The sequence below is a fragment of the Styela clava genome, chromosome 10 (genome assembly GCF_964204865.1).
Source record: "Styela clava chromosome 10, kaStyClav1.hap1.2, whole genome shotgun sequence".
NCBI classification, from domain to species: Eukaryota; Metazoa; Chordata; class Ascidiacea; order Stolidobranchia; family Styelidae; genus Styela; species Styela clava.
This window is the reverse complement of record NC_135259.1, coordinates 6297579-6324277: the sequence shown is the minus strand read 5'-3', so window position 1 is coordinate 6324277 and position 26699 is coordinate 6297579. Positions and strand designations below refer to the sequence as shown.

Here is a 26699-nt window from a genome sequence, read left to right as displayed (position 1 = left end):
ATGAATTAATAGACCTGGAACACCACGACTTTACGGGAGAACTATTCAGTTTTCAATTAACTTTGAGTTATTAGAAAATGGATAATAATAAAAAAAAATGTTTTAGTAAACATGAGATAACCAATGAAATCGAAATATTCTCAAAAGAAATAAATTAATGTGAAAACAAGCGCACGGATAAAAATCACAATCTGGAGCCTAACAGTCCACTTTATATGATTTTACGAAGGCTCTCCAGTTACTCAGGCTTCTCTTCATTTTTCGCATAAATCTTTCGCCTTTTACTAAAGATTTCCGTGGAGAGGAGCATACAATGAGTCTTTGCGATTTTTAAAGCCAAGCATGTACTGGGTTCATGATTTACTTATACTCTAGATCAGAAAGATCTGTTGAAGGCTAATTTGTGTTCACAACTTTTATTCTTTCATGAATTAATAGGCCGGGAACACCGCGACTTTTTGGGGGGAACTATTCAGTTTTAAAGTAACTTTGATTTAGATATTAGAAATTAGTAATAATAAATCTAATTGTTTTAGTAAACATGAGGCAATAAATGAAATAGAGTTAATCTAAAATAAAATAAAATAACGTGAACACAAGCGCGCGAATAAAAATCACAATCTGGAGCTTAACAATCCACTTGATATGTCTTTACGAAGGTTCTCTATTTACTCAGGCTTCTCTTCATTTTTCGCATAAATCTTTCGCCTTTTACTAAAGATTTCCGTGGAGAGGAGCATACAATGAGTCTTTGCGATTTTTAAAGCCAAGCATTAACTGGGTTCATGATTTACTCATACTCTAGATCAGAAAGGTCTGTTGAGTGCTAATTTGTGTTCACAACTTTTCTTCTTTTATGAATTAATAGACCTAAAACACCACGACTTTACGGGAGAACTATTCAGTTTTCAAATAAACTTTGAGTTATTAGAAAATGGATTATAATAAAAAAAAATGTGTTAGTAAACATGAGACGACCAATGAAATCGAAATATTCTCAAAAAAAATAAATTAATGTGAAAACAAGCGCGCGGATAAAAATCACAATCTGGAGCCTAACAATCCACTTTATATGATTTTATGAAGGCTCTCTAGCTACTCAGGCTTCTCTTCATTTTCCGCATAAATCTTTCGCCTTTTACTAAAGATTTCCGTGGAGAGGAGCATACAATGAGTCTTTGCGATTTTTAGAGCCCAGCATGTACTGGGTTCATGATTTACTCATACTCTAGATCAGAAAGGTCTGTTGAATGCTAATTTGTGTTCACAACTTTTCTTTTTTTATGAATTAATAAACCTGGAACACCACGACTTTACTGGAGAACTATTCAGTTTTCAATTAACTTTGAGTTATTAGAAAATGGATAATAATAAAAAAAAATGTTTTAATAAACATGAGACAACCAATGAAATCGAAATATTCTCAAAAAAAATAAATTAATGTGAAAACAAGCGCGCGGATAAAAATCACAATCTGGAGCCTAACAGTCCACTTTATAAGATTTTACGAAGGCTCTCCAGTTACTCAGGCTTCTCTTCATTTTTCGCATAAATCTTTCGCCTTTTACTAAAGATTTCCGTGGAGAGGAGCATACAATGAGTCTTTGCGATTTTTGAAGCCCTGCATGTACTGGGTTCATGATTTACTTATACTCTAGATCAGAAAGGTCTGTTGAATGCTAATATGTGTTCACAACTTTTATTCTTTTATGAATTAACAGGCCTGGAACACCGCGACTTTTTGGGGGAAACTATTCAGTTTTAAAGTAACTTTGATTTAGGTATTAGAAAATTAGTAATAATAAATCTAATTGTTTTAGTAAACATGAGGCAATAAATGAAATAGAGTTAATCTAAAATAAACTAATGTGAACACAAGCGCGCGAATAAAACAATCCACTTTATATGATTTTACGAAGGCTCTCTAGTTGCTCAGGCTTCTCTTCATTTTTCTTATAAATCTTTCGCCTTTCACTACAGATTTCCGTGGAGAGAAGCATACAATGAGTCTTTGCGATTTTTAAAGCCCAGCATGTACTGGGTTCATGATTTACTCATGCTCTATATCAGAAAGGTCTGTTGAATGCTAATTTGTGTTCACAATTTTTCTTCTTTTATGAATTAATAGACCTGGAACACCACGACTTTACGGGAGAACTATTCAGTTTTCAATTAACTTTAAGTTATTAGAAAAGGGATAATAATAAAAAAAAATGTTTTAGTAAACATGAGACAACCAATGAAATCGAAATATTCTCAAAAGAAATAAATTAATGTGAAAACAAGCGCGCGGATAAAAATCACAATCTGGAGCCTAACAGTCCACTTTATATGATTTTACAAAGGATCTCAAGTTACTGAGGCTTCTCTTCATTTTTCGCATAAATCTTTCGCCTTTTACTAAAGATTTCCGTGGAGAGGAGCATACAATGAGTCTTTGCGATTTTTAAAGCCCAGCATTTACTGGGTTCATGATTTACTCATACTCTAGATCAGAAAGGTCTGTTGAGTGCTAATTTGTGTTCACAACTTTTCTTCTTTTATGAATTAATAGACCTGAAACACCACGACTTTACGGGAGAACTATTCAATTTTCAATTAACTTTGAGTTATTAGAAAATGGATAATAATAAAAAAAATGTTTTAGTGAACATAAGACAACCAATGAAATCCAAATATTCTCAAAAGAAATAAATTAATGTGAAAACAAGCGCGCGGATAAAAATCACAATCTGGAGCCTAACAATCCACTTGATAGTTCTTTACGAAGGCTCTTTAGTTACTCAGGCTTCTCTTCATTTTTCGCACAAATCTTTCGCCTTTTACCAAAGATTTCCGTGGAGAGGAGCATACAATGAGTCTTTGCAATTTTTAAAACCCAGCATGTACTGGGTTCACGATTTCCTCATACTCTAAATCAGAAAGGTCTGTTGAATGCTAATTTGTGTTAACAACTTTTATTCTTTAATGAATTAATAGACCTGGAACACCGCGACTTTACGGGAGAACTATTCAGTTTTCAATTAACTTTGAGTTATTAGAAAATGGATAATAATAAAAAAAATCCACTTGATAGTTCTTTACGAAGGCTCTTTAGTTACTCAGGCTTCTCTTCATTTTTCGCACAAATCTTTCGCCTTTTACCAAAGATTTCCGTGGAGAGGAGCATACAATGAGTCTTTGCGATTTTTAAAGCCCAGTATGTACTGGGTTCATGATTTACTTATACTCTAGATCAGAAAGATCTGTTGAATGCTAATTTGTGTTCACAACTTTTATTCTTTTATGAATTAACAGGCCTGGAACACCGCGACTTTTTGGGGGGAACTATTCAGTTTTAAAGTAACTTTGATTTAGGTATTAGAAAATTAGTAATAATAAATCTAATTGTTTTAGTATACATGAGGCAATAAGTGAAATAGAGTTAATCTAAAATAAAATAAACTAATGTGAACACAAGCGCGCGAATGAAAATCACAATCTGGAGCTTAACAATCCACTTGATATGTCTTTACGAAGGTTCTCTAGTTACTCAGGCTTCTCTTCATTTTTCGCATAAATCTTTCGCCTTTTACTAAAGATTTCCGTGGAGAGGAGCATAAAATGAGTCTTTGCGATTTTAAAGCCCAGCATGTACTGGGTTCATGATTTACTTATACTCTAGATCAGAAAGGTCTGTTGAATGCTAATTTGTGTTCACAACTTTTATTCTTTTATGAATTAATAGACCTGGAACACCACGACTTTACGGGAGAACTATTCAGTTTTCAATTAACTTTGAGTTATTAGAAAAAGGATTATAATAAAAAAAATGTTTCAGTTAACATGAGACGACCAATGAAATATTCTCAAAAATAATAAATTAATGTGAAAACAAGCGCGCGGATAAAAATCACAATCTGGAGCCTAACAATCCACTTTATATGTTTTTACGAAGGCTCTCTAGTTACTCAGGCTTCTCTTCATTTTTCGCATAATTCTTTCGCCTTTTACTAAAGATTTCAGTGGAGAGGAGCATACAATGAGTCTTTGCGATTTTTAAAGCCCAGCATGTACTGGGTTCATGATTTACTTATACTCTAGATCAGAAAGGTCTGTTGAATGCTAATTTGTGTTCACAACTTTTATTCTTTCATGAATTGATAGGCCGGGAACACCGCGATTTTGGGGGGGAACTATTCAGTTTTAAAGTAACTTTGATTTAGATATTAGAAAATTAGTAATAATAAATCTAATTGTTTTAGTAAACATGAGGCAATAAATGAAATAGAGTTAATCTAAAATAAAATAAACTAATGTGAACACAAGCGCGCGAATAAAAATCACAATCTGGAGCTTAACAATCCACTTGATATGTCTTTACGAAGGTTCTCTAGTTACTCAGGCTTCTCTTCATTTTTCGCATAAATCTTTCGCCTTTTACTAAAGATTTCCGTGGAGAGGAGCATACAATGAGTCTTTGCGATTTTTAGAGCCCAGTATGTACTGGGTTCATGATTTACTTATACTCTAGATCAGAAAGATCTGTTGAATGCTAATTTGTGTTCACAACTTTTATTCTTTTATGAATTAACAGGCCTGGAACACCGCGACTTTTTGGGGGGAACTATTCAGTTTTAAAGTAACTTTGATTTAGGTATTAGAAAATTAGTAATAATAAATCTAATTGTTTTAGTATACATGAGGCAATAAGTGAAATAGAGTTAATCTAAAATAAAATAAACTAATGTGAACACAAGCGCGCGAATGAAAATCACAATCTGGAGCTTAACAATCCACTTGATATGTCTTTACGAAGGTTCTCTAGTTACTCAGGCTTCTCTTCATTTTTCGCATAAATCTTTCGCCTTTTACTAAAGATTTCCGTGGAGAGGAGCATATAATGAGTCTTTGCGATTTTAAAGCCCAGCATGTACTGGGTTCATGATTTACTTATACTCTAGATCAGAAAGGTCTGTTGAATGCTAATTTGTGTTCACAACTTTTATTCTTTTATGAATTAATAGACCTGGAACACCACGACTTTACGGGAGAACTATTCAGTTTTCAATTAACTTTGAGTTATTAGAAAAAGGATTATAATAAAAAAAATGTTTCAGTAAACATGAGACGACCAATGAAATATTCTCAAAAATAATAAATTAATGTGAAAACAAGCGCGAGGATAAAAATCACAATCTGGAGCCTAACAATCCACTTTATATGATTTTACGAAGGCTCTCTAGCTGCTCAGGCTTCTCTTCATTTTTCGCATAAATCTTTCGCCTTTTACTAAAGATTTCCGTGGAGAGGAGCATACAATGAGTCTTTGTGATTTTTAAAGCCCAGCATGTACTGGGTTCATGATTTACTCATACTCTAGATCAGAAAGGTCTGTTGAATGCTAATTTGTGTTCACCACTTTTCTTCCTTTATGAATTAATAGACCTGGAACACCACGACTTTACGGGAGAACTATTCAGTTTTCAATTAACTTTGAGTTATTAGAAAATGGATAATAATAAAAAAAAATGTTTTAGTAAACATGAGATAACCAATGAAATCGAAATATTCTCAAAAGAAATAAATTAATGTGAAAACAAGCGCACGGATAAAAATCACAATCTGGAGCCTAACAGTCCACTTTATATGATTTTACGAAGGCTCTCCAGTTACTCAGGCTTATCTTCATTTTTCGCATAAATCTTTCGCCTTTTACTAAAGATTTCCGTGGAGAGGAGCATACAATGAGTCTTTGCGATTTTTAAAGCCAAGCATGTACTGGGTTCATGATTTACTTATACTCTAGATCAGAAAGATCTGTTGAATGCTAATTTGTGTTCACAACTTTTATTCTTTCATGAATTAATAGGCCGGGAACACCGCGACTTTTTGGGGGGAACTATTCAGTTTTAAAGTAACTTTGATTTAGATATTAGAAATTAGTAATAATAAATCTAATTGTTTTAGTAAACATGAGGCAATAAATGAAATAGAGTTAATCTAAAATAAAATAAAATAACGTGAACACAAGCGCGCGAATAAAAATCACAATCTGGAGCTTAACAATCCACTTGATATGTCTTTACGAAGGTTCTCTATTTACTCAGGCATCTCTTCATTTTTCGCATAAATCTTTCGCCTTTTACTAAAGATTTCCGTGGAGAGGAGCATACAATGAGTCTTTGCGATTTTTAAAGCCAAGCATTTACTGGGTTCATGATTTACTCATACTCTAGATCAGAAAGGTCTGTTGAGTGCTAATTTGTGTTCACAACTTTTCTTCTTTTATGAAATAATAGACCTAAAACACCACGACTTTACGGGAGAACTATTCAGTTTTCAATTAACTTTGAGTTATTAGAAAATGGATTATAATAAAAAAAAATGTGTTAGTAAACATGAGACGACCAATGAAATCGAAATATTCTCAAAATAAATAAATTAAAGTGAAAACAAGCGCGCGGATAAAAATCACAATCTGGAGCCTAACAATCCACTTTATATGATTTTATGAAGGCTCTCTAGCTACTCAGGCTTCTCTTCATTTTCCGCATAAATCTTTCGCCTTTTACTAAAGATTTCCGTGGAGAGGAGCATACAATGAGTCTTTGCGATTTTTAGAGCCCAGCATGTACTGGGTTCATGATTTACTCATACTCTAGATCAGAAAGGTCTGTTGAATGCTAATTTGTGTTCACAACTTTTCTTTTTTTATGAATTAATAGACCTGGAACACCACGACTTTACTGGAAAACTATTCAGTTTTCAATTAACTTTGAGTTATTAGAAAATGGATAATAATAAAAAAAAATGTTTTAATAAACATGAGACAACCAATGAAATCGAAATATTCTCAAAAAAAATAAATTAATGTGAAAACAAGCGCGCGGATAAAAATCACAATCTGGAGCCTAACAGTCCACTTTATAAAATTTTACGAAGGCTCTCCAGTTACTCAGGCTTCTCTTCATTTTTCGCATAAATCTTTCGCCTTTTACTAAAGATTTCCGTGGAGAGGAGCATACAATGAGTCTTTGCGATTTTTAAAGCCCTGCATGTACTGGGTTCATGATTTACTTATACTCTAGATCAGAAAGGTCTGTTGAATGCTAATATGTGTTCACAACTTTTATTCTTTTATGAATTAACAGGCCTGGAACACCGCGACTTTTTGGGGGAAACTATTCAGTTTTAAAGTAACTTTGATTTAGGTATTAGAAAATTAGTAATAATAAATCTAATTGTTTTAGTAAACATGAGGCAATAAATGAAATAGAGTTAATCTAAAATAAACTAATGTGAACACAAGCGCGCGAATAAAACAATCCACTTTATATGATTTTACGAAGGCTCTCTAGTTGCTCAGGCTTCTCTTCATTTTTCTTATAAATCTTTCGCCTTTCACTACAGATTTCCGTGGAGAGAAGCATACAATGAGTCTTTGCGATTTTTAAAGCCCAGCATGTACTGGGTTCATGATTTACTCATGCTCTAGATCAGAAAGGTCTGTTGAATGCTAATTTGTGTTCACAATTTTTCTTCTTTTATGAATTAATAGACCTGGAACACCACGACTTTACGGGAGAACTATTCAGTTTTCAATTAACTTTGAGTTATTAGAAAATGGATAATAATAAAAAAAAATGTTTTAGTAAACATGAGACAACCAATGAAATCGAAATATTCTCAAAAGAAATAAATTAATGTGAAAACAAGCGCGCGGATAAAAATCACAATCTGGAGCCTAACAGTCCACTTTATATGATTTTACGAAGGCTCTCCAGTTACTCAGGCTTCTCTTCATTTTTCGCATAAATCTTTCGCCTTTTACTAGAGATTTCCGTGGAGAGGAGCATACAATGAGTCTTTGCGGTTTTTAAAGCCATGCATGTACTGGGTTCATGATTTACTTATACTCTAAATCAGAAAGGTCTGTTGAATGCTAATTTGTGTTCACAACGTTTATTCTTTCATGAATTAATAGGCCGGTAACACCGCGACTTTTTGGGGGGAACTATTCAGTTTTAAAGTAACTTTGATTTAGATATTAGAAAATTAGTAATAATAAATCTAATTGTTTTAGTAAACATGAGGCAATAAATGAAATAGAGTTAATCTAAAATAAAATAAAATAATGTGAACACAAGCGCGCGAATAAAAATCACAATCTGGAGCTTAACAATCCACTTGATATGTCTTTACGAAGGTTCTCTATTTACTCAGGCTTCTCTTCATTTTTCGCATAAATCTTTCGCCTTTTACTAAAGATTTCCGTGGAGAGGAGCATACAATGAGTCTTCGCGATTTTTAAAGCCCAGCATTTACTGGGTTCATGATTTACTCATACTCTAGATCAGAAAGGTCTGTTGAGTGCTAATTTGTGTTCACAACTTTTCTTCTTTTATGAATTAATAGACCTGAAACACCACGACTTTACGGGAGAACTATTCAGAAAAGGGATAATAATAAAAAAAAATGTTTTAGTAAACATGAGACAACCAATGAAATCGAAATATTCTCAAAAGAAATAAATTAATGTGAAAACAAGCGCGCGGATAAAAATCACAATCTGGAGCCTAACAGTCCACTTTATATGATTTTACGAAGAATCTCCAGTTACTGAGGCTTCTCTTCATTTTTCGCATAAATCTTTCGCCTTTTACTAAAGATTTCCGTGGAGAGGAGCATACAATGAGTCTTTGCAATTTTTAAAGCCAAGCATGTACTGGGTTCATGATTTAGTTATACTCTAGATCAGAAAGATCTGTTGAATGCTAATTTGTGTTCACAACTTTTATTCTTTCATGAATTAATAGGCCGGGAACACCGCGACTTTTTGGGGGGAACTATTCAGTTTTAAAGTAACTTTGATTTAGATATTAGAAAATTAGTAATAATAAATCTAATTGTTTTAGTAAACATGAGGCAATAAATGAAATAGAGTTAATCTAAAATAAAATAAAATAACGTGAACACAAGCGCGCGAATAAAAATCACAATCTGGAGCTTAACAATCCACTTGATATGTCTTTACGAACGTTCTCTATTTACTCAGGCTTCTCTTCATTTTTCGCATAAATCTTTCGCCTTTTACTAAAGATTTCCGTGGAGAGGAGCATACAATGAGTCTTTGCGATTTTTAAAGCCCAGCATTTACTGGGTTGATGATTTACTCATACTCTAGATCAGAAAGGTCTGTTGAGTGCTAATTTGTGTTCACAACTTTTCTTCTTTTATGAATTAATAGACCTAAAACACCACGACTTTACGGGAGAACTATTCAGTTTTCAATTAACTTTGAGTTATTAGAAAATGGATTATAATAAAAAAAAATGTGTTAGTAAACATGAGACGACCAATGAAATCGAAATATTCTCAAAAAAAAATAAATTAATGTGAAAACAAGCGCGCGGATAAAAATCACAATCTGGAGCCTAACAATCCACTTTATATGATTTTACAAAGGCTCTCTAGCTACTCAGGCTTCTCTTAATTTTTCGCATAAATCTTTCGCCTTTTACTAAAGATTTCCGTGGAGAGGAGCATACAATGAGTCTTTGCGATTTTTAGAGCCCAGCATGTACTGGGTTCATGACTTACTCATACTCTAGATCAGAAAGGTCTGTTGAATGCTAATTTGTGTTCACAACTTTTCTTTTTTTTATGAATTAATAGACCTGGAACACCACGACTTTTTAGGGGGAACTATTCAGTTTTAAAGTAGCTTTGATTTAGATATTAGAAAATTAGTAATAAGAAATCTAATTGTTTTAGTAGACATGAGGCAATAAATGAAATAGAGTTAATCTAAAATAAAATAAACTAATGTGAACACAAGCGCGCGAATAAAAATCACAATCTGGAGCTTAACAATCCACTTGATATGTCTTTACGAAGGTTCTCTAGTTACTCAGGCTTATCTTCATTTTTCGCATAAATCTTTCGCCTTTTACTAAAGATTTCCGTGGAGAGGAGCATACAATGAGTCTTTGCGATTTTTAAAGCCCAGTATGTACTGGGTTCATGATTTACTTATACTCTAGATCAGAAAGGTCTGTTGAATGCTAATTTGTGTTCACAACTTTTATTCTTTTATGAATTAACAGGCCTGGAACACCGCGACTTTTTGGGGGGAACTATTCAGTTTTAAAGTAACTTTGATTTAGGTATTAGAAAATTAGTAATAATAAATCTAATTGTTTTTGTATACATGAGGCAATAAGTGAAATAGAGTTAATCTAAAATAAAATAAACTAATGTGAACACAAGCGCGCGAATGAAAATCACAATCTGGAGCTTAACAATCCACTTGATATGTCTTTACGAAGGTTCTCTAGTTACTCAGGCTTCTCTTCATTTTTCGCATAAATCTTTCGCCTTTTACTAAAGATTTCCGTGGAGAGGAGCATACAATGAGTCTTTGCGATTTTTAAAGCCCAGCAATTACTGGGTTCATGATTTACTCATACTCTAGATCAGAAAGGTCTGTTGAATGCTAATTTGTGTTCACCACTTTTCTTCTTTTATGAATTAATAGACCTGGAACACCACGACTTTACGGGAGAACTATTCAGTTTTCAATTAACTTTGAGTTCTTAGAAAATGGATAATAATAAAAAAAAATGTTTTAGTAAACATGAGATAACCAATGAAATCGAAATATTCTCAAAAGAAATAAATTAATGTGAAAACAAGCGCACGGATAAAAATCACAATCTGGAGCCTAACAGTCCACTTTATATGATTTTACGAAGGCTCTCCAGTTACTCAGGCTTCTCTTCATTTTTCGCATAAATCTTTCGCCTTTTACTAAAGATTTCCGTGTAGAGGAGCATACAATGAGTCTTTGCGATTTTTAAAGCCAAGCATGTACTGGGTTCATGATTTACTTATACTCTAGATCAGAAAGATCTGTTGAATGCTAATTTGTGTTCACAACTTTTATTCTTTCATGAATTAATAGGCAGGGAACACCGCGACTTTTTGGGGGGAACTATTCAGTTTTAAAGTAACTTTGATTTAGATATTAGAAAATTAGTAATAATAAATCTAATTGTTTTAGTAAACATGAGGCAATAAATGAAATAGAGTTAATCTAAAATAAAATAAAATAACGTGAACACAAGCGCGAGAATAAAAATCACAATCTGGAGCTTAACAATCCACTTGATATGTCTTTACGAAGGTTCTCTATTTACTCAGGCTTCTCTTCATTTTTCGCATAAATCTTTCGCCTTTTACTAAAGATTTCCGTGGAGAGGAGCATACAATGAGTCTTTGCGATTTTTAAAGCCAAGCATTTACTGGGTTCATGATTTACTCATACTCTAGATCAGAAAGGTCTGTTGAGTGCTAATTTGTGTTCACAACTTTTCTTCTTTTATGAATTAATAGACCTAAAACACCACGACTTTACGGGAGAACTATTCAGTTTTCAATTAACTTTGAGTTATTAGAAAATGGATAATAATAAAAAAAAATGTTTTAATAAACATGAGACAACCAATGAAATCGAAATATTCTCAAAAAAAATAAATTAATGTGAAAACAAGCGCGCGGATAAAAATCACAATCTGGAGCCTAACAGTCCACTTTATAAGATTTTACGAAGGCTCTCCAGTTACTCAGGCTTCTCTTCATTTTTCGCATAAATCTTTCGCCTTTTACTAAAGATTTCCGTGGAGAGGAGCATACATTGAGTCTTTGCGATTTTTAAAGCCTTGCATGTACTGGGTTCATGATTTACTTATACTCTAGATCAGAAAGGTCTGTTGAATGCTAATATGTGTTCACAACTTTTATTCTTTTATGAATTAACAGGCCTGGAACACCGCGACTTTTTGGGGGGAACTATTCAGTTTTAAAGTAACTTTGATTTAGGTATTAGAAAATTAGTAATAATAAATCTAATTATTTTAGTAAACATGAGGCAATAAATGAAATAGAGTTAATCTAAAATAAACTAATGTGAACACAAGCGCGCGAATAAAACAATCCACTTTATATGATTTTACGAAGGCTCTCTAGTTGCTCAGGCTTCTCTTCATTTTTCTTATAAATCTTTCGCCTTTCACTACAGATTTCCGTGAAGCATACAATGAGTCTTTGCGATTTTTAAAGCCCAGCATGTACTGGGTTCATGATTTACTCATGCTCTAGATCAGAAAGGTCTGTTGAATGCTAATTTGTGTTCACAATTTTTCTTCTTTTATGAATTAATAGACCTGGAACACCACGACTTTACGGGAGAACTATTCAGTTTTCAATTAACTTTGAGTTATTAGAAAATGGATAATAATAAAAAAAAAATGTTTTAGTAAACATGAGACAACCAATGAAATCGAAATATTCTCAAAAGAAATAAATTAATGTGAAAACAAGCGCGCGGATAAAAATCACAATCTGGAGCCTAACAGTCCACTTTATATGATTTTACGAAGGCTCTCCAGTTACTCAGGCTTCTCTTCATTTTTCGCATAAATCTTTCGCCTTTTACTAGAGATTTCCGTGGAGAGGAGCATACAATGAGTCTTTGCGGTTTTTAAAGCCATGCATGTACTGGGTTCATGATTTACTTATACTCTAAATCAGAAAGGTCTGTTGAATGCTAATTTGTGTTCACAACGTTTATTCTTTCATGAATTAATAGGCCGGTAACACCGCGACTTTTTGGGGGGAACTATTCAGTTTTAAAGTAACTTTGATTTAGATATTAGAAAATTAGTAATAATAAATCTAATTGTTTTAGTAAACATGAGGCAATAAATGAAATAGAGTTAATCTAAAATAAAATAAAATAATGTGAACACAAGCGCGCAAATAAAAATCACAATCTGGAGCTTAACAATCCACTTGATATGTCTTTACGAAGGTTCTCTATTTACTCAGGCTTCTCTTCATTTTTCGCATAAATCTTTCGCCTTTTACTAAAGATTTCCGTGGAGAGGAGCATACAATGAGTCTTCGCGATTTTTAAAGCCCAGCATTTACTGGGTTCATGATTTACTCATACTCTAGATCAGAAAGGTCTGTTGAGTGCTAATTTGTGTTCACAACTTTTCTTCTTTTATGAATTAATAGACCTGAAACACCACGACTTTACGGGAGAACTATTCAGTTTTCAATTAACTTTGAGTTATTAGAAAAGGGATAATAATAAAAAAAAATGTTTTAGTAAACATGAGACAACCAATGAAATCGAAATATTCTCAAAAGAAATAAATTAATGTGAAAACAAGCGCGCGGATAAAAATCACAATCTGGAGCCTAACAGTCCACTTTATATGATTTTACGAAGAATCTCCAGTTACTGAGGCTTCTCTTCATTTTTCGCATAAATCTTTCGCCTTTTACTAAAGATTTCCGTGGAGAGGAGCATACAATGAGTCTTTGCAATTTTTAAAGCCAAGCATGTACTGGGTTCATGATTTAGTTATACTCTAGATCAGAAAGATCTGTTGAATGCTAATTTGTGTTCACAACTTTTATTCTTTCATGAATTAATAGGCCGGGAACACCGCGACTTTTTGGGGGGAACTATTCAGTTTTAAAGTAACTTTGATTTAGATATTAGAAAATTAGTAATAATAAATCTAATTGTTTTAGTAAACATGAGGCAATAAATGAAATAGAGTTAATCTAAAATAAAATAAAATAACGTGAACACAAGCGCGCGAATAAAAATCACAATCTGGAGCTTAACAATCCACTTGATATGTCTTTACGAACGTTCTCTATTTACTCAGGCTTCTCTTCATTTTTCGCATAAATCTTTCGCCTTTTACTAAAGATTTCCGTGGAGAGGAGCATACAATGAGTCTTTGCGATTTTTAAAGCCCAGCATTTACTGGGTTGATGATTTACTCATACTCTAGATCAGAAAGGTCTGTTGAGTGCTAATTTGTGTTCACAACTTTTCTTCTTTTATGAATTAATAGACCTAAAACACCACGACTTTACGGGAGAACTATTCAGTTTTCAATTAACTTTGAGTTATTAGAAAATGGATTATAATAAAAAAAAATGTGTTAGTAAACATGAGACGACCAATGAAATCGAAATATTCTCAAAAAAAAATAAATTAATGTGAAAACAAGCGCGCGGATAAAAATCACAATCTGGAGCCTAACAATCCACTTTATACGATTTTACAAAGGCTCTCTAGCTACTCAGGCTTCTCTTAATTTTTCGCATAAATCTTTCGCCTTTTACTAAAGATTTCCGTGGAGAGGAGCATACAATGAGTCTTTGCGATTTTTAGAGCCCAGCATGTACTGGGTTCATGACTTACTCATACTCTAGATCAGAAAGGTCTGTTGAATGCTAATTTGTGTTCACAACTTTTCTTTTTTTTATGAATTAATAGACCTGGAACACCACGACTTTTTAGGGGGAACTATTCAGTTTTAAAGTAGCTTTGATTTAGATATTAGAAAATTAGTAATAAGAAATCTAATTGTTTTAGTAGACATGAGGCAATAAATGAAATAGAGTTAATCTAAAATAAAATAAACTAATGTGAACACAAGCGCGCGAATAAAAATCACAATCTGGAGCTTAACAATCCACTTGATATGTCTTTACGAAGGTTCTCTAGTTACTCAGGCTTATCTTCATTTTTCGCATAAATCTTTCGCCTTTTACTAAAGATTTCCGTGGAGAGGAGCATACAATGAGTCTTTGCGATTTTTAAAGCCCAGTATGTACTGGGTTCATGATTTACTTATACTCTAGATCAGAAAGGTCTGTTGAATGCTAATTTGTGTTCACAACTTTTATTCTTTTATGAATTAACAGGCCTGGAACACCGCGACTTTTTGGGGGGAACTATTCAGTTTTAAAGTAACTTTGATTTAGGTATTAGAAAATTAGTAATAATAAATCTAATTGTTTTTGTATACATGAGGCAATAAGTGAAATAGAGTTAATCTAAAATAAAATAAACTAATGTGAACACAAGCGCGCGAATGAAAATCACAATCTGGAGCTTAACAATCCACTTGATATGTCTTTACGAAGGTTCTCTAGTTACTCAGGCTTCTCTTCATTTTTCGCATAAATCTTTCGCCTTTTACTAAAGATTTCCGTGGAGAGGAGCATAAAATGAGTCTTTGCGATTTTAAAGCCCAGCATGTACTGGGTTCATGATTTACTTATACTCTAGATCAGAAAGGTCTGTTGAATGCTAATTTGTGTTCACAACTTTTATTCTTTTATGAATTAATAGACCTGGAACACCACGACTTTACGGGAGAACTATTCAGTTTTCAATTAACTTTGAGTTATTAGAAAATGGATTATAATAAAAAAATGTTTCAGTAAACATGAGACGACCAATGAAATATTCTCAAAAATAATAAATTAATGTGAAAACAAGCGCGCGGATAAAAATCACAATCTGGAGCCTAACAATCCACTTTATATGATTTTACAAAGGCTCTCTAGCTACTCAGGCTTCTCTTAATTTTTCGCATAAATCTTTCGCCTTTTACTAAAGATTTCCGTGGAGAGGAGCATACAATGAGTCTTTGCGATTTTTAGAGCCCAGCATGTACTGGGTTCATGACTTACTCATACTCTATATCAGAAAGGTCTGTTGAATGCTAATTTGTGTTCACAACTTTTCTTTTTTTTGTGAATTAATAGACCTGGAACACCACGACTTTTTAGGGGGAACTATTCAGTTTTAAAGTAGCTTTGATTTAGATATTAGAAAATTAGTAATAAGAAATCTAATTGTTTTAGTAGACATGAGGCAATAAATGAAATAGAGTTAATCTAAAATAAAATAAACTAATGTGAACACAAGCGCGCGAATAAAAATCACAATCTGGAGCTTAACAATCCACTTGATATGTCTTTACGAAGGTTATCTAGTTACTCAGGCTTATCTTCATTTTTCGCATAAATCTTTCGCCTTTTACTAAAGATTTCCGTGGAGAGGAGCATACAATGAGTCTTTGCGATTTTTAAAGCCCAGTATGTACTGGGTTCATGATTTACTTATACTCTAGATCAGAAAGGTCTGTTGAATGCTAATTTGTGTTCACAACTTTTATTCTTTTATGAATTAACAGGCCTAGAACACCGCGACTTTTTGGGGGGAACTATTCAGTTTTAAAGTAACTTTGATTTAGGTATTAGAAAATTAGTAATAATAAATCTAATTGTTTTTGTATACATGAGGCAATAAGTGAAATAGAGTTAATCTAAAATAAAATAAACTAATGTGAACACAAGCGCGCGAATGAAAATCACAATCTGGAGCTTAACAATCCACTTGATATGTCTTTACGAAGGTTCTCTAGTTACTCAGGCTTCTCTTCATTTTTCGCATAAATCTTTCGCCTTTTACTAAAGATTTCCGTGGAGAGGAGCATAAAATGAGTCTTTGCGATTTTAAAGCCCAGCATGTACTGGGTTCATGATTTACTTATACTCTAGATCAGAAAGGTCTGTTGAATGCTAATTTGTGTTCACAACTTTTATTCTTTTATGAATTAATAGACCTGGAACACCACGACTTTACGGGAGAACTATTCAGTTTTCAATTAACTTTGAGTTATTAGAAAATGGATTATAATAAAAAAATGTTTCAGTAAACATGAGACGACCAATGAAATATTCTCAAAAATAATAAATTAATGTGAAAACAAGCGCGCGGATAAAAATCACAATCTGGAGCCTAACAATCCACTTTATATGATTTTACGAAGGCTCTCTAGCTGCTCAGGCTTCTCTTCATTTTTCGCATAAATCTTTCGCCTTTTACTAAAGATTTCCGTGGAGAGGAGCATACAATGAGTCTTCGTGATTTTTAAAGCCCAGCAATTACTGGGTTCATGATTTACTCATACTCTAGATCAGAAAGGTCTGTTGAATGCTAATTTGTGTTCACCACTTTTCTTCTTTTATGAATTAATAGACCTGGAACACCACGACTTTACGGGAGAACTATTCAGTTTTCAATTAACTTTGAGTTCTTAGAAAATGGATAATAATAAAAAAAAATGTTTTAGTAAACATGAGATAACCAATGAAATCGAAATATTCTCAAAAGAAATAAATTAATGTGAAAACAAGCGCACGGATAAAAATCACAATCTGGAGCCTAACAGTCCACTTTATATGATTTTACGAAGGCTCTCCAGTTACTCAGGCTTCTCTTCATTTTTCGCATAAATCTTTCGCCTTTTACTAAAGATTTCCGTGGAGAGGAGCATACAATGAGTCTTTGCGATTTTTAAAGCCAAGCATGTACTGGGTTCATGATTTACTTATACTCTAGATCAGAAAGATCTGTTGAATGCTAATTTGTGTTCACAACTTTTATTCTTTCATGAATTAATAGGCCGGGAACACCGCGACTTTTTGGGGGGAACTATTCAGTTTTAAAGTAACTTTGATTTAGATATTAGAAAATTAGTAATAATAAATCTAATTGTTTTAGTAAACATGAGGCAATAAATGAAATAGAGTTATTCTAAAATAAAATAAAATAACGTGAACACAAGCGCGAGAATAAAAATCACAATCTGGAGCTTAACAATCCACTTGATATGTCTTTACGAAGGTTCTCTATTTACTCAGGCTTCTCTTCATTTTTCGCATAAATCTTTCGCCTTTTACTAAAGATTTCCGTGGAGAGGAGCATACAATGAGTCTTTGCGATTTTTAAAGCCAAGCATTTACTGGGTTCATGGTTTACTCATACTCTAGATCAGAAAGGTCTGTTGAGTGCTAATTTGTGTTCACAACTTTTCTTCTTTTATGAATTAATAGACCTAAAACACCACGACTTTACGGGAGAACTATTCAGTTTTCAATTAACTTTGAGTTATTAGAAAATGGATAATAATAAAAAAAAATGTTTTAATAAACATGAGACAACCAATGAAATCGAAATATTCTCAAAAAAAATAAATTAATGTGAAAACAAGCGCGCGGATAAAAATCACAATCTGGAGCCTAACAGTCCACTTTATAAGATTTTACGAAGGCTCTCCAGTTACTCAGGCTTCTCTTCATTTTTCGCATAAATCTTTCGCCTTTTACTAAAGATTTCCGTGGAGAGGAGCATACATTGAGTCTTTGCGATTTTTAAAGCCCTGCATGTACTGGGTTCATGATTTACTTATACTCTAGATCAGAAAGGTCTGTTGAATGCTAATATGTGTTCACAACTTTTATTCTTTTATGAATTAACAGGCCTGGAACACCGCGACTTTTTGGGGGAAACTATTTAGTTTTAAAGTAACTTTGATTTAGGTATTAGAAAATTAGTAATAATAAATCTAATTATTTTAGTAAACATGAGGCAATAAATGAAATAGAGTTAATCTAAAATAAACTAATGTGAACACAAGCGCGCGAATAAAACAATCCACTTTATATGATTTTACGAAGGGTCTCTAGTTGCTCAGGCTTCTCTTCATTTTTCTTATAAATCTTTCGCCTTTCACTACAGATTTCCGTGAAGCATACAATGAGTCTTTGCGATTTTTAAAGCCCAGCATGTACTGGGTTCATGATTTACTCATGCTCTAGATCAGAAAGGTCTGTTGAATGCTAATTTGTGTTCACAATTTTTCTTCTTTTATGAATTAATAGACCTGGAACACCACGACTTTACGGGAGAACTATTCAGTTTTCAATTAACTTTGAGTTATTAGAAAATGGATAATAATAATAAAAAATGTTTTAGTAAACATGAGACAACCAATGAAATCGAAATATTCTCAAAAGAAATAAATTAATGTGAAAACAAGCGCGCGGATAAAAATCACAATCTGGAGCCTAACAGTCCACTTTATATGATTTTACGAAGGCTCTCCAGTTACTCAGGCTTCTCTTCATTTTTCGCATAAATCTTTCGCCTTTTACTAGAGATTTCCGTGGAGAGGAGCATACAATGAGTCTTTGCGGTTTTTAAAGCCATGCATGTACTGGGTTCATGATTTACTTATACTCTAAATCAGAAAGGTCTGTTGAATGCTAATTTGTGTTCACAACGTTTATTCTTTCATGAATTAATAGGCCGGTAACACCGCGACTTTTTGGGGGGAACTATTCAGTTTTAAAGTAACTTTGATTTAGATATTAGAAAATTAGTAATAATAAATCTAATTGTTTTAGTAAACATGAGGCAATAAATGAAATAGAGTTAATCTAAAATAAAATAAAATAATGTGAACACAAGCGCGCAAATAAAAATCACAATCTGGAGCTTAACAATCCACTTGATATGTCTTTACGAAGGTTCTCTATTTACTCAGGCTTCTCTTCATTTTTCGCATAAATCTTTCGCCTTTTACTAAAGATTTCCGTGGAGAGGAGCATACAATGAGTCTTCGCGATTTTTAAAGCCCAGCATTTACTGGGTTCATGATTTACTCATACTCTAGATCAGAAAGGTCTGTTGAGTGCTAATTTGTGTTCACAACTTTTCTTCTTTTATGAATTAATAGACCTGAAACACCACGACTTTACGGGAGAACTATTCAGTTTTCAATTAACTTTGAGTTATTAGAAAAGGGATAATAATAAAAAAAAATGTTTTAGTAAACATGAGACAACCAATGAAATCGAAATATTCTCAAAAGAAATAAATTAATGTGAAAACAAGCGCGCGGATAAAAATCACAATCTGGAGCCTAACAGTCCACTTTATATGATTTTACGAAGGATCTCCAGTTACTGAGGCTTCTCTTCATTTTTCGCATAAATCTTTCGCCTTTTACTAAAGATTTCCGTGGAGAGGAGCATACAACGAGTCTTTGCGATTTTTAAAGCCAAGCATGTACTGGGTTCATGATTTAGTTATACTCTAGATCAGAAAGATCTGTTGAATGCTAATTTGTGTTCACAACTTTTATTCTTTCATGAATTAATAGGCCGGGAACACCGCGACTTTTTGTGGGGAACTATTCAGTTTTAAAGTAACTTTGATTTAGATATTAGAAAATTAGTAATAATAAATCTAATTGTTTTAGTAAACATGAGGCAATAAATGAAATAGAGTTAATCTAAAATAAAATAAAATAACGTGAACACAAGCGCGCGAATAAAAATCACAATCTGGAGCTTAACAATCCACTTGATATGTCTTTACGAACGTTCTCTATTTACTCAGGCTTCTCTTCATTTTTCGCATAAATCTTTCGCCTTTTACTAAAGATTTCCGTGGAGAGGAGCATACAATGAGTCTTTGCGATTTTTAAAGCCCAGCATTTACTGGGTTCATGATTTACTCATACTCTAGATCAGAAAGGTCTGTTGAGTGCTAATTTGTGTTCACAACTTTTCTTCTTTTATGAATTAATAGACCTAAAACACCACGACTTTACGGGAGAACTATTCAGTTTTCAATTAACTTTGAGTTATTAGAAAATGGATTATAATAAAAAAAAATGTGTTAGTAAACATGAGACGACCAATGAAATCGAAATATTCTCAAAAGAAATAAATTAATGTGAAAACAAGCGCGCGGATAAAAATCACAATCTGGAGCCTAACAATCCACTTTATATGATTTTACAAAGGCTCTCTAGCTACTCAGGCTTCTCTTAATTTTTCGCATAAATCTTTCGCCTTTTACTAAAGATTTCCGTGGAGAGGAGCATACAATGAGTCTTTGCGATTTTTAAAGCCCAGTATGTACTGGGTTCATGATTTACTTATACTCTAGATCAGAAAGGTCTGTTGAATGCTAATTTGTGTTCACAACTTTTATTCTTTTATGAATTAACAGGCCTAGAACACCGCGACTTTTTGGGGGGAACTATTCAGTTTTAAAGTAACTTTGATTTAGGTATTAGAAAATTAGTAATAATAAATCTAATTGTTTTTGTATACATGAGGCAATAAGTGAAATAGAGTTAATCTAAAATAAAATAAACTAATGTGAACACAAGCGCGCGAATGAAAATCACAATCTGGAGCTTAACAATCCACTTGATATGTCTTTACGAAGGTTCTCTAGTTACTCAGGCTTCTCTTCATTTTTCGCATAAATCTTTCGCCTTTTACTAAAGATTTCCGTGGAGAGGAGCATAAAATGAGTCTTTGCGATTTTAAAGCCCAGCATGTACTGGGTTCATGATTTACTTATACTCTAGATCAGAAAGGTCTGTTGAATGCTAATTTGTGTTCACAACTTTTATTCTTTTATGAATTAATAGACCTGGAACACCACGACTTTACGGGAGAACTATTCAGTTTTCAATTAACTTTGAGTTATTAGAAAATGGATTATAATAAAAAAATGTTTCAGTAAACATGAGACGACCAATGAAATATTCTCAAAAATAATAAATTAATGTGAAAACAAGCGCGCGGATAAAAATCACAATCTGGAGCCTAACAATCCACTTTATATGATTTTACGAAGGCTCTCTAGCTGCTCAGGCTTCTCTTCATTTTTCGCATAAATCTTTCGCCTTTTACTAAAGATTTCCGTGGAGAGGAGCATACAATGAGTCTTCGTGATTTTTAAAGCCCAGCAATTACTGGGTTCATGATTTACTCATACTCTAGATCAGAAAGGTCTGTTGAATGCTAATTTGTGTTCACCACTTTTCTTCTTTTATGAATTAATAGACCTGGAACACCACGACTTTACGGGAGAACTATTCAGTTTTCAATTAACTTTGAGTTCTTAGAAAATGGATAATAATAAAAAAAAATGTTTTAGTAAACATGAGATAACCAATGAAATCGAAATATTCTCAAAAGAAATAAATTAATGTGAAAACAAGCGCACGGATAAAAATCACAATCTGGAGCCTAACAGTCCACTTTATATGATTTTACGAAGGCTCTCCAGTTACTCAGGCTTCTCTTCATTTTTCGCATAAATCTTTCGCCTTTTACTAAAGATTTCCGTGGAGAGGAGCATACAATGAGTCTTTGCGATTTTTAAAGCCAAGCATGTACTGGGTTCATGATTTACTTATACTCTAGATCAGAAAGATCTGTTGAATGCTAATTTGTGTTCACAACTTTTATTCTTTCATGAATTAATAGGCCGGGAACACCGCGACTTTTTGGGGGGAACTATTCAGTTTTAAAGTAACTTTGATTTAGATATTAGAAAATTAGTAATAATAAATCTAATTGTTTTAGTAAACATGAGGCAATAAATGAAATAGAGTTATTCTAAAATAAAATAAAATAACGTGAACACAAGCGCGAGAATAAAAATCACAATCTGGAGCTTAACAATCCACTTGATATGTCTTTACGAAGGTTCTCTATTTACTCAGGCTTCTCTTCATTTTTCGCATAAATCTTTCGCCTTTTACTAAAGATTTCCGTGGAGAGGAGCATACAATGAGTCTTTGCGATTTTTAAAGCCAAGCATTTACTGGGTTCATGGTTTACTCATACTCTAGATCAGAAAGGTCTGTTGAGTGCTAATTTGTGTTCACAACTTTTCTTCTTTTATGAATTAATAGACCTAAAACACCACGACTTTACGGGAGAACTATTCAGTTTTCAATTAACTTTGAGTTATTAGAAAATGGATAATAATAAAAAAAAATGTTTTAATAAACATGAGACAACCAATGAAATCGAAATATTCTCAAAAAAAATAAATTAATGTGAAAACAAGCGCGCGGATAAAAATCACAATCTGGAGCCTAACAGTCCACTTTATAAGATTTTACGAAGGCTCTCCAGTTACTCAGGCTTCTCTTCATTTTTCGCATAAATCTTTCGCCTTTTACTAAAGATTTCCGTGGAGAGGAGCATACATTGAGTCTTTGCGATTTTTAAAGCCCTGCATGTACTGGGTTCATGATTTACTTATACTCTAGATCAGAAAGGTCTGTTGAATGCTAATATGTGTTCACAACTTTTATTCTTTTATGAATTAACAGGCCTGGAACACCGCGACTTTTTGGGGGAAACTATTTAGTTTTAAAGTAACTTTGATTTAGGTATTAGAAAATTAGTAATAATAAATCTAATTATTTTAGTAAACATGAGGCAATAAATGAAATAGAGTTAATCTAAAATAAACTAATGTGAACACAAGCGCGCGAATAAAACAATCCACTTTATATGATTTTACGAAGGGTCTCTAGTTGCTCAGGCTTCTCTTCATTTTTCTTATAAATCTTTCGCCTTTCACTACAGATTTCCGTGAAGCATACAATGAGTCTTTGCGATTTTTAAAGCCCAGCATGTACTGGGTTCATGATTTACTCATGCTCTAGATCAGAAAGGTCTGTTGAATGCTAATTTGTGTTCACAATTTTTCTTCTTTTATGAATTAATAGACCTGGAACACCACGACTTTACGGGAGAACTATTCAGTTTTCAATTAACTTTGAGTTATTAGAAAATGGATAATAATAATAAAAAATGTTTTAGTAAACATGAGACAACCAATGAAATCGAAATATTCTCAAAAGAAATAAATTAATGTGAAAACAAGCGCGCGGATAAAAATCACAATCTGGAGCCTAACAGTCCACTTTATATGATTTTACGAAGGCTCTCCAGTTACTCAGGCTTCTCTTCATTTTTCGCATAAATCTTTCGCCTTTTACTAGAGATTTCCGTGGAGAGGAGCATACAATGAGTCTTTGCGGTTTTTAAAGCCATGCATGTACTGGGTTCATGATTTACTTATACTCTAAATCAGAAAGGTCTGTTGAATGCTAATTTGTGTTCACAACGTTTATTCTTTCATGAATTAATAGGCCGGTAACACCGCGACTTTTTGGGGGGAACTATTCAGTTTTAAAGTAACTTTGATTTAGATATTAGAAAATTAGTAATAATAAATCTAATTGTTTTAGTAAACATGAGGCAATAAATGAAATAGAGTTAATCTAAAATAAAATAAAATAATGTGAACACAAGCGCGCAAATAAAAATCACAATCTGGAGCTTAACAATCCACTTGATATGTCTTTACGAAGGTTCTCTATTTACTCAGGCTTCTCTTCATTTTTCGCATAAATCTTTCGCCTTTTACTAAAGATTTCCGTGGAGAGGAGCATACAATGAGTCTTCGCGATTTTTAAAGCCCAGCATTTACTGGGTTCATGATTTACTCATACTCTAGATCAGAAAGGTCTGTTGAGTGCTAATTTGTGTTCACAACTTTTCTTCTTTTATGAATTAATAGACCTGAAACACCACGACTTTACGGGAGAACTATTCAGTTTTCAATTAACTTTGAGTTATTAGAAAAGGGATAATAATAAAAAAAAATGTTTTAGTAAACATGAGACAACCAATGAAATCGAAATATTCTCAAAAGAAATAAATTAATGTGAAAACAAGCGCGCGGATAAAAATCACAATCTGGAGCCTAACAGTCCACTTTATATGATTTTACGAAGGATCTCCAGTTACTGAGGCTTCTCTTCATTTTTCGCATAAATCTTTCGCCTTTTACTAAAGATTTCCGTGGAGAGGAGCATACAACGAGTCTTTGCGATTTTTAAAGCCAAGCATGTACTGGGTTCATGATTTAGTTATACTCTAGATCAGAAAGATCTGTTGAATGCTAATTTGTGTTCACAACTTTTATTCTTTCATGAATTAATAGGCCGGGAACACCGCGACTTTTTGTGGGGAACTATTCAGTTTTAAAGTAACTTTGATTTAGATATTAGAAAATTAGTAATAATAAATCTAATTGTTTTAGTAAACATGAGGCAATAAATGAAATAGAGTTAATCTAAAATAAAATAAAATAACGTGAACACAAGCGCGCGAATAAAAATCACAATCTGGAGCTTAACAATCCACTTGATATGTCTTTACGAACGTTCTCTATTTACTCAGGCTTCTCTTCATTTTTCGCATAAATCTTTCGCCTTTTACTAAAGATTTCCGTGGAGAGGAGCATACAATGAGTCTTTGCGATTTTTAAAGCCCAGCATTTACTGGGTTCATGATTTACTCATACTCTAGATCAGAAAGGTCTGTTGAGTGCTAATTTGTGTTCACAACTTTTCTTCTTTTATGAATTAATAGACCTAAAACACCACGACTTTACGGGAGAACTATTCAGTTTTCAATTAACTTTGAGTTATTAGAAAATGGATTATAATAAAAAAAAATGTGTTAGTAAACATGAGACGACCAATGAAATCGAAATATTCTCAAAAGAAATAAATTAATGTGAAAACAAGCGCGCGGATAAAAATCACAATCTGGAGCCTAACAATCCACTTTATATGATTTTACAAAGGCTCTCTAGCTACTCAGGCTTCTCTTAATTTTTCGCATAAATCTTTCGCCTTTTACTAAAGATTTCCGTGGAGAGGAGCATACAATGAGTCTTTGCGATTTTTAGAGCCCAGCATGTACTGGGTTCATGATTTACTCATACTCTAGATCAGAAAGGTCTGTTGAATGCTAATTTGTGTTCACAACTTTTATTCTTTTATGAATTAACAGGCCGGGAACACCGCGACTTTTTGGGGGGAACTATTCAGTTTTAAAGTAACTTTGATTTAGGTATTAGAAAATTAGTAATAATAAATCCAATTGTTTTAGTAAACATGAGGCAATAAATGAAATAGAGTTAATCTAAAATAAACTAATGTGAACACAAGCGCGCGAATAAAACAATCCACTTTATATGATTTTACGAAGGCTCTCTAGTTGCTCAGGCTTCTCTTCATTTTTCGCATAAATCTTTCGCCTTTCACTAAAGATTTCCGTGGAGAGAAGCATACAATGAGTCTTTGCGATTTTTAAAGCCCAGCATGTACTGGGTTTATGATTTACTCATGCTCTAGATCAGAAAGGTCTGTTGAATGCTAATTTGTGTTCACAATTTTTCTTCTTTTATGAATTAATAGACCTGGAACACCACGACTTTACGGGAGAACTATTCAGTTTTCAATTAACTTTGAGTTATTAGAAAATGGATAATAATAAAAAAAAATGTTTTAGTAAACATGAGACAACCAATGAAATCGAAATATTCTCAAAAGAAATAAATTAATGTGAAAACAAGCGCGCGGATAAAAATCACAATCTGGAGCCTAACAGTCCACTTTATATGATTTTACGAAGGCTCTCCAGTTACTCAGGCTTCTCTTCATTTTTCGCATAAATCTTTCGCCTTTTACTAAAGATTTCCGTGGAGAGGAGCATACAATGAGTCTTTGCGATTTTTAAAGCCAAGCATGTACTGGGTTCATGATTTACTTATACTCTAGATCAGAAAGGTCTGTTGAATGCTAATTTGTGTTCACAACTTTTATTCTTTCATGAATTAATAGGCCGGTAACACCGCGACTTTTTGGGGGGAACTATTCAGTTTTAAAGTAACTTTGATTTAGATATTAGAAAATTAGTAATAATAAATCTAATTGTTTTAGTAAACATGAGGCAATAAATGAAATAGAGTTAATCTAAAATAAAATAAAATAATGTGAACACAAGCGCGCGAATAAAAATCACAATCTGGAGCTTAACAATCCACTTGATATGTCTTTACGAAGGTTCTCTATTTACTCAGGCTTCTCTTCATTTATCGCATAAATCTTTCGCCTTTTACTAAAGATTTCCGTGGAGAGGAGCATACAATGAGTCTTTGCGATTTTTAAAGCCCAGCATTTACTGGGTTCATGATTTACTCATACTCTAGATCAGAAAGGTCTGTTGAGTGCTAAGTTGTGTTCACAACTTTTCTTTATTTATGAATTAATAGACCTGAAACACCACGACTTTACGGGAGAACT

At 33.1% G+C, this 26699-nt stretch overlaps 63 non-coding genes across 63 annotated transcripts; all 63 read left to right on the top strand.

Annotated features, from left to right (window-relative positions):
- Positions 1-239: 239 nt before the first annotated feature.
- On the top strand, positions 240-354 carry LOC144428625 (U5 spliceosomal RNA). The gene has a single exon (XR_013478568.1). It is a non-coding gene; the product is annotated as a U5 spliceosomal RNA (small nuclear RNA).
- A 315-nt stretch (positions 355-669) lies between these two features.
- Positions 670-784, top strand: LOC144428556 (U5 spliceosomal RNA). Its single transcript, XR_013478499.1, has one exon. It is a non-coding gene; the product is annotated as a U5 spliceosomal RNA (small nuclear RNA).
- A 312-nt stretch (positions 785-1096) lies between these two features.
- Positions 1097-1210, top strand: LOC144428449 (U5 spliceosomal RNA). The gene has a single exon (XR_013478392.1). It is a non-coding gene; the product is annotated as a U5 spliceosomal RNA (small nuclear RNA).
- A 312-nt stretch (positions 1211-1522) lies between these two features.
- On the top strand, positions 1523-1636 carry LOC144428450 (U5 spliceosomal RNA). Its single transcript, XR_013478393.1, has one exon. It is a non-coding gene; the product is annotated as a U5 spliceosomal RNA (small nuclear RNA).
- A 293-nt stretch (positions 1637-1929) lies between these two features.
- On the top strand, positions 1930-2043 carry LOC144428825 (U5 spliceosomal RNA). The gene has a single exon (XR_013478763.1). It is a non-coding gene; the product is annotated as a U5 spliceosomal RNA (small nuclear RNA).
- A 312-nt stretch (positions 2044-2355) lies between these two features.
- On the top strand, positions 2356-2469 carry LOC144428638 (U5 spliceosomal RNA). Its single transcript, XR_013478581.1, has one exon. It is a non-coding gene; the product is annotated as a U5 spliceosomal RNA (small nuclear RNA).
- A 311-nt stretch (positions 2470-2780) lies between these two features.
- On the top strand, positions 2781-2895 carry LOC144428485 (U5 spliceosomal RNA). Its single transcript, XR_013478428.1, has one exon. It is a non-coding gene; the product is annotated as a U5 spliceosomal RNA (small nuclear RNA).
- A 203-nt stretch (positions 2896-3098) lies between these two features.
- LOC144428606 (U5 spliceosomal RNA) lies at positions 3099-3212 on the top strand. The gene has a single exon (XR_013478549.1). It is a non-coding gene; the product is annotated as a U5 spliceosomal RNA (small nuclear RNA).
- A 317-nt stretch (positions 3213-3529) lies between these two features.
- LOC144428601 (U5 spliceosomal RNA) lies at positions 3530-3643 on the top strand. The gene has a single exon (XR_013478544.1). It is a non-coding gene; the product is annotated as a U5 spliceosomal RNA (small nuclear RNA).
- A 304-nt stretch (positions 3644-3947) lies between these two features.
- On the top strand, positions 3948-4061 carry LOC144428759 (U5 spliceosomal RNA). Its single transcript, XR_013478700.1, has one exon. It is a non-coding gene; the product is annotated as a U5 spliceosomal RNA (small nuclear RNA).
- A 316-nt stretch (positions 4062-4377) lies between these two features.
- On the top strand, positions 4378-4491 carry LOC144428508 (U5 spliceosomal RNA). The gene has a single exon (XR_013478451.1). It is a non-coding gene; the product is annotated as a U5 spliceosomal RNA (small nuclear RNA).
- A 317-nt stretch (positions 4492-4808) lies between these two features.
- LOC144428587 (U5 spliceosomal RNA) lies at positions 4809-4922 on the top strand. The gene has a single exon (XR_013478530.1). It is a non-coding gene; the product is annotated as a U5 spliceosomal RNA (small nuclear RNA).
- A 304-nt stretch (positions 4923-5226) lies between these two features.
- LOC144428514 (U5 spliceosomal RNA) lies at positions 5227-5340 on the top strand. The gene has a single exon (XR_013478457.1). It is a non-coding gene; the product is annotated as a U5 spliceosomal RNA (small nuclear RNA).
- A 312-nt stretch (positions 5341-5652) lies between these two features.
- On the top strand, positions 5653-5767 carry LOC144428770 (U5 spliceosomal RNA). The gene has a single exon (XR_013478710.1). It is a non-coding gene; the product is annotated as a U5 spliceosomal RNA (small nuclear RNA).
- Positions 5768-6082: 315 nt separating this feature from the next.
- Positions 6083-6197, top strand: LOC144428686 (U5 spliceosomal RNA). The gene has a single exon (XR_013478627.1). It is a non-coding gene; the product is annotated as a U5 spliceosomal RNA (small nuclear RNA).
- A 311-nt stretch (positions 6198-6508) lies between these two features.
- LOC144428448 (U5 spliceosomal RNA) lies at positions 6509-6622 on the top strand. Its single transcript, XR_013478391.1, has one exon. It is a non-coding gene; the product is annotated as a U5 spliceosomal RNA (small nuclear RNA).
- Positions 6623-6934: 312 nt separating this feature from the next.
- Positions 6935-7049, top strand: LOC144428546 (U5 spliceosomal RNA). The gene has a single exon (XR_013478489.1). It is a non-coding gene; the product is annotated as a U5 spliceosomal RNA (small nuclear RNA).
- Positions 7050-7341: 292 nt separating this feature from the next.
- Positions 7342-7455, top strand: LOC144428824 (U5 spliceosomal RNA). Its single transcript, XR_013478762.1, has one exon. It is a non-coding gene; the product is annotated as a U5 spliceosomal RNA (small nuclear RNA).
- Positions 7456-7767: 312 nt separating this feature from the next.
- LOC144428796 (U5 spliceosomal RNA) lies at positions 7768-7882 on the top strand. Its single transcript, XR_013478735.1, has one exon. It is a non-coding gene; the product is annotated as a U5 spliceosomal RNA (small nuclear RNA).
- A 316-nt stretch (positions 7883-8198) lies between these two features.
- On the top strand, positions 8199-8312 carry LOC144428417 (U5 spliceosomal RNA). Its single transcript, XR_013478360.1, has one exon. It is a non-coding gene; the product is annotated as a U5 spliceosomal RNA (small nuclear RNA).
- A 287-nt stretch (positions 8313-8599) lies between these two features.
- LOC144428683 (U5 spliceosomal RNA) lies at positions 8600-8713 on the top strand. The gene has a single exon (XR_013478624.1). It is a non-coding gene; the product is annotated as a U5 spliceosomal RNA (small nuclear RNA).
- Positions 8714-9030: 317 nt separating this feature from the next.
- Positions 9031-9144, top strand: LOC144428411 (U5 spliceosomal RNA). The gene has a single exon (XR_013478354.1). It is a non-coding gene; the product is annotated as a U5 spliceosomal RNA (small nuclear RNA).
- A 313-nt stretch (positions 9145-9457) lies between these two features.
- On the top strand, positions 9458-9571 carry LOC144428637 (U5 spliceosomal RNA). The gene has a single exon (XR_013478580.1). It is a non-coding gene; the product is annotated as a U5 spliceosomal RNA (small nuclear RNA).
- A 318-nt stretch (positions 9572-9889) lies between these two features.
- Positions 9890-10003, top strand: LOC144428613 (U5 spliceosomal RNA). Its single transcript, XR_013478556.1, has one exon. It is a non-coding gene; the product is annotated as a U5 spliceosomal RNA (small nuclear RNA).
- Positions 10004-10320: 317 nt separating this feature from the next.
- On the top strand, positions 10321-10435 carry LOC144428425 (U5 spliceosomal RNA). The gene has a single exon (XR_013478368.1). It is a non-coding gene; the product is annotated as a U5 spliceosomal RNA (small nuclear RNA).
- Positions 10436-10746: 311 nt separating this feature from the next.
- LOC144428680 (U5 spliceosomal RNA) lies at positions 10747-10861 on the top strand. Its single transcript, XR_013478621.1, has one exon. It is a non-coding gene; the product is annotated as a U5 spliceosomal RNA (small nuclear RNA).
- Positions 10862-11177: 316 nt separating this feature from the next.
- On the top strand, positions 11178-11292 carry LOC144428551 (U5 spliceosomal RNA). The gene has a single exon (XR_013478494.1). It is a non-coding gene; the product is annotated as a U5 spliceosomal RNA (small nuclear RNA).
- Positions 11293-11603: 311 nt separating this feature from the next.
- LOC144428642 (U5 spliceosomal RNA) lies at positions 11604-11718 on the top strand. The gene has a single exon (XR_013478586.1). It is a non-coding gene; the product is annotated as a U5 spliceosomal RNA (small nuclear RNA).
- Positions 11719-12010: 292 nt separating this feature from the next.
- On the top strand, positions 12011-12119 carry LOC144428858 (U5 spliceosomal RNA). The gene has a single exon (XR_013478794.1). It is a non-coding gene; the product is annotated as a U5 spliceosomal RNA (small nuclear RNA).
- Positions 12120-12432: 313 nt separating this feature from the next.
- LOC144428795 (U5 spliceosomal RNA) lies at positions 12433-12547 on the top strand. Its single transcript, XR_013478734.1, has one exon. It is a non-coding gene; the product is annotated as a U5 spliceosomal RNA (small nuclear RNA).
- A 316-nt stretch (positions 12548-12863) lies between these two features.
- On the top strand, positions 12864-12977 carry LOC144428416 (U5 spliceosomal RNA). The gene has a single exon (XR_013478359.1). It is a non-coding gene; the product is annotated as a U5 spliceosomal RNA (small nuclear RNA).
- Positions 12978-13289: 312 nt separating this feature from the next.
- Positions 13290-13403, top strand: LOC144428682 (U5 spliceosomal RNA). The gene has a single exon (XR_013478623.1). It is a non-coding gene; the product is annotated as a U5 spliceosomal RNA (small nuclear RNA).
- Positions 13404-13720: 317 nt separating this feature from the next.
- On the top strand, positions 13721-13834 carry LOC144428410 (U5 spliceosomal RNA). The gene has a single exon (XR_013478353.1). It is a non-coding gene; the product is annotated as a U5 spliceosomal RNA (small nuclear RNA).
- Positions 13835-14147: 313 nt separating this feature from the next.
- On the top strand, positions 14148-14261 carry LOC144428636 (U5 spliceosomal RNA). The gene has a single exon (XR_013478579.1). It is a non-coding gene; the product is annotated as a U5 spliceosomal RNA (small nuclear RNA).
- Positions 14262-14579: 318 nt separating this feature from the next.
- On the top strand, positions 14580-14693 carry LOC144428611 (U5 spliceosomal RNA). The gene has a single exon (XR_013478554.1). It is a non-coding gene; the product is annotated as a U5 spliceosomal RNA (small nuclear RNA).
- A 317-nt stretch (positions 14694-15010) lies between these two features.
- On the top strand, positions 15011-15124 carry LOC144428600 (U5 spliceosomal RNA). Its single transcript, XR_013478543.1, has one exon. It is a non-coding gene; the product is annotated as a U5 spliceosomal RNA (small nuclear RNA).
- A 303-nt stretch (positions 15125-15427) lies between these two features.
- Positions 15428-15541, top strand: LOC144428635 (U5 spliceosomal RNA). Its single transcript, XR_013478578.1, has one exon. It is a non-coding gene; the product is annotated as a U5 spliceosomal RNA (small nuclear RNA).
- Positions 15542-15859: 318 nt separating this feature from the next.
- Positions 15860-15973, top strand: LOC144428610 (U5 spliceosomal RNA). Its single transcript, XR_013478553.1, has one exon. It is a non-coding gene; the product is annotated as a U5 spliceosomal RNA (small nuclear RNA).
- Positions 15974-16290: 317 nt separating this feature from the next.
- On the top strand, positions 16291-16404 carry LOC144428599 (U5 spliceosomal RNA). The gene has a single exon (XR_013478542.1). It is a non-coding gene; the product is annotated as a U5 spliceosomal RNA (small nuclear RNA).
- Positions 16405-16707: 303 nt separating this feature from the next.
- Positions 16708-16822, top strand: LOC144428454 (U5 spliceosomal RNA). Its single transcript, XR_013478397.1, has one exon. It is a non-coding gene; the product is annotated as a U5 spliceosomal RNA (small nuclear RNA).
- A 311-nt stretch (positions 16823-17133) lies between these two features.
- On the top strand, positions 17134-17248 carry LOC144428624 (U5 spliceosomal RNA). Its single transcript, XR_013478567.1, has one exon. It is a non-coding gene; the product is annotated as a U5 spliceosomal RNA (small nuclear RNA).
- A 316-nt stretch (positions 17249-17564) lies between these two features.
- LOC144428550 (U5 spliceosomal RNA) lies at positions 17565-17679 on the top strand. Its single transcript, XR_013478493.1, has one exon. It is a non-coding gene; the product is annotated as a U5 spliceosomal RNA (small nuclear RNA).
- A 311-nt stretch (positions 17680-17990) lies between these two features.
- Positions 17991-18105, top strand: LOC144428572 (U5 spliceosomal RNA). The gene has a single exon (XR_013478515.1). It is a non-coding gene; the product is annotated as a U5 spliceosomal RNA (small nuclear RNA).
- Positions 18106-18397: 292 nt separating this feature from the next.
- On the top strand, positions 18398-18506 carry LOC144428857 (U5 spliceosomal RNA). The gene has a single exon (XR_013478793.1). It is a non-coding gene; the product is annotated as a U5 spliceosomal RNA (small nuclear RNA).
- Positions 18507-18818: 312 nt separating this feature from the next.
- On the top strand, positions 18819-18933 carry LOC144428794 (U5 spliceosomal RNA). The gene has a single exon (XR_013478733.1). It is a non-coding gene; the product is annotated as a U5 spliceosomal RNA (small nuclear RNA).
- A 316-nt stretch (positions 18934-19249) lies between these two features.
- On the top strand, positions 19250-19363 carry LOC144428415 (U5 spliceosomal RNA). The gene has a single exon (XR_013478358.1). It is a non-coding gene; the product is annotated as a U5 spliceosomal RNA (small nuclear RNA).
- A 311-nt stretch (positions 19364-19674) lies between these two features.
- LOC144428775 (U5 spliceosomal RNA) lies at positions 19675-19790 on the top strand. The gene has a single exon (XR_013478715.1). It is a non-coding gene; the product is annotated as a U5 spliceosomal RNA (small nuclear RNA).
- A 316-nt stretch (positions 19791-20106) lies between these two features.
- Positions 20107-20220, top strand: LOC144428409 (U5 spliceosomal RNA). Its single transcript, XR_013478352.1, has one exon. It is a non-coding gene; the product is annotated as a U5 spliceosomal RNA (small nuclear RNA).
- A 312-nt stretch (positions 20221-20532) lies between these two features.
- On the top strand, positions 20533-20646 carry LOC144428553 (U5 spliceosomal RNA). The gene has a single exon (XR_013478496.1). It is a non-coding gene; the product is annotated as a U5 spliceosomal RNA (small nuclear RNA).
- Positions 20647-20963: 317 nt separating this feature from the next.
- On the top strand, positions 20964-21077 carry LOC144428598 (U5 spliceosomal RNA). Its single transcript, XR_013478541.1, has one exon. It is a non-coding gene; the product is annotated as a U5 spliceosomal RNA (small nuclear RNA).
- A 303-nt stretch (positions 21078-21380) lies between these two features.
- Positions 21381-21495, top strand: LOC144428453 (U5 spliceosomal RNA). Its single transcript, XR_013478396.1, has one exon. It is a non-coding gene; the product is annotated as a U5 spliceosomal RNA (small nuclear RNA).
- A 311-nt stretch (positions 21496-21806) lies between these two features.
- LOC144428623 (U5 spliceosomal RNA) lies at positions 21807-21921 on the top strand. Its single transcript, XR_013478566.1, has one exon. It is a non-coding gene; the product is annotated as a U5 spliceosomal RNA (small nuclear RNA).
- Positions 21922-22237: 316 nt separating this feature from the next.
- LOC144428549 (U5 spliceosomal RNA) lies at positions 22238-22352 on the top strand. Its single transcript, XR_013478492.1, has one exon. It is a non-coding gene; the product is annotated as a U5 spliceosomal RNA (small nuclear RNA).
- Positions 22353-22663: 311 nt separating this feature from the next.
- On the top strand, positions 22664-22778 carry LOC144428571 (U5 spliceosomal RNA). Its single transcript, XR_013478514.1, has one exon. It is a non-coding gene; the product is annotated as a U5 spliceosomal RNA (small nuclear RNA).
- Positions 22779-23070: 292 nt separating this feature from the next.
- Positions 23071-23179, top strand: LOC144428856 (U5 spliceosomal RNA). Its single transcript, XR_013478792.1, has one exon. It is a non-coding gene; the product is annotated as a U5 spliceosomal RNA (small nuclear RNA).
- Positions 23180-23491: 312 nt separating this feature from the next.
- Positions 23492-23606, top strand: LOC144428793 (U5 spliceosomal RNA). Its single transcript, XR_013478732.1, has one exon. It is a non-coding gene; the product is annotated as a U5 spliceosomal RNA (small nuclear RNA).
- Positions 23607-23922: 316 nt separating this feature from the next.
- Positions 23923-24036, top strand: LOC144428414 (U5 spliceosomal RNA). The gene has a single exon (XR_013478357.1). It is a non-coding gene; the product is annotated as a U5 spliceosomal RNA (small nuclear RNA).
- A 311-nt stretch (positions 24037-24347) lies between these two features.
- Positions 24348-24463, top strand: LOC144428774 (U5 spliceosomal RNA). The gene has a single exon (XR_013478714.1). It is a non-coding gene; the product is annotated as a U5 spliceosomal RNA (small nuclear RNA).
- Positions 24464-24779: 316 nt separating this feature from the next.
- Positions 24780-24893, top strand: LOC144428407 (U5 spliceosomal RNA). Its single transcript, XR_013478350.1, has one exon. It is a non-coding gene; the product is annotated as a U5 spliceosomal RNA (small nuclear RNA).
- Positions 24894-25205: 312 nt separating this feature from the next.
- On the top strand, positions 25206-25319 carry LOC144428634 (U5 spliceosomal RNA). The gene has a single exon (XR_013478577.1). It is a non-coding gene; the product is annotated as a U5 spliceosomal RNA (small nuclear RNA).
- Positions 25320-25612: 293 nt separating this feature from the next.
- LOC144428672 (U5 spliceosomal RNA) lies at positions 25613-25726 on the top strand. Its single transcript, XR_013478616.1, has one exon. It is a non-coding gene; the product is annotated as a U5 spliceosomal RNA (small nuclear RNA).
- A 312-nt stretch (positions 25727-26038) lies between these two features.
- On the top strand, positions 26039-26153 carry LOC144428622 (U5 spliceosomal RNA). Its single transcript, XR_013478565.1, has one exon. It is a non-coding gene; the product is annotated as a U5 spliceosomal RNA (small nuclear RNA).
- A 316-nt stretch (positions 26154-26469) lies between these two features.
- LOC144428400 (U5 spliceosomal RNA) lies at positions 26470-26583 on the top strand. The gene has a single exon (XR_013478343.1). It is a non-coding gene; the product is annotated as a U5 spliceosomal RNA (small nuclear RNA).
- The last annotated feature ends 116 nt before the right edge of the window (positions 26584-26699 follow it).